Source organism: Octodon degus, unplaced genomic scaffold, assembly GCF_000260255.1.
Source record: "Octodon degus isolate 3935 unplaced genomic scaffold, OctDeg1.0 scaffold00072, whole genome shotgun sequence".
Taxonomy (NCBI): domain Eukaryota; kingdom Metazoa; phylum Chordata; class Mammalia; order Rodentia; family Octodontidae; genus Octodon; species Octodon degus.
In genome coordinates, this window is record NW_004524648.1 from 8640808 (window position 1) to 8642308 (window position 1501).

Below are 1501 nucleotides of genomic sequence, written 5' to 3' on the forward strand. Positions count from 1 at the left end.
CGGTCCCTGTGCTTTGCCAAGCCCGTTCCAAGTAGGTGCTCTAGACCACTGAGCCATCTCTCCAGCCCCCATAAGTACATTTTTAAAAAGATACTTCATTACTGAATTTTAAATTATCAGTAGGGAGTTTATCGTCCTGGCTCAAGTTTCCTGGAGTACTGAGATTATAGACACTACCACTTTTTCAACAAAATGGTTAGAACAAATACTTAGATGCAAGAAAAATCCTTTTCAGAAGACATTGGGCATATTCAGGATGGTATGTCCTTAGGCAAAAGGAGTCTTTCAGTAGTAAAGGTCTCAGGCTGGTTGTAACTAGCTTGTGATCTCAGCTCTTGGCAGGCAGGACAATTAAGGCCAGCCTGGGCTACAAAGTGAATTCAAACCCCACCTGAAGCCAGGTATGGTGGCACGTGCGTATAATCCCAGGACTTGGGAGGTTGAAGCAAGAGGATTGTTGTGAGTTCAAGACCAGTCTGAGCTACAAAGTGAGCCCACAACCAGCCTGAACTGCATAGAGATCCCCTGTCTCAAGAAAGAATAAACATTATCTGGGGGCCGGGGAGATGGCTTAGTGGAATAAGTGCTTCCCTGGCAAGCGCAAGAACCTGGGTTCAGTCCCTGGTTGCACAAAAAAAAAAAAAAAGTAAAAAACTTAGCTGGACATGGTGGCACACACCTGTAATCCCAGCATGTGGGGGGCTGAGGCAGGGAGATTCTTGTGAGTTATATGTCAGCTTCAACTGCATAGTGAGACCCTGTCTCAAGACAAAAGCCAAAGCCAAAAGCCCTACCTGAACTGCTTAGTGAAATCATGTCTAAAAAACCAAAACAACAAAGGTCTCAGACCAATTCTGTTAAAAAGCTAGGTTTTTGACAAGTAATTCTTAATTTTTTTTTTTTTTTTTTACGTTTTGATTTGGGATGTCTGCCAGACTTAAAAGTTATTTTTTGGGGGGCTGGAGAGATGGCTCAGTGGAATAAGCGCTTCCCTGGCAAGCGTAAGGGCCTGAGTTCAATCCCCAGTTCCGCCAAAAAATAATAACAATTGAATGTGAACTGGGTAAATGAAAAAAGTTGTTTTTTCCCATTTGGTGAAAGATAGTTCTAGCTGGGCATGGTGGCATACACCTGTAATCCCAGCATTTTGGAGATTGAGGCAGGATTGCCTTGTCTTTTTGTTGTTGTTTGGTGGAACCGGGGATTGAATTTAGGTGTGCTTATTCCACTGAGCCATCTCCCTGGCCCCGTGTGTGTGTGTGTGTGTGTGTGTGTGTGTGTGTGTGTGTGTGTTTTCTTTTTTGCGGAACTGGGGATTGAACTCAGACCCTTGTGCTTGCCAGGGAGGCACTTATTCCACTGAGCCATCTCCCCAGCTCCTGTATATTATTTTTTGTTGTTATTTTTGGATTGCCTTGTGATAGAGCCCAGCCTGTACTACATAGACTCCCTCAAAACAACCAAAAAAATGTAGGACAATAGGACAAAACTCTAGTTTTGG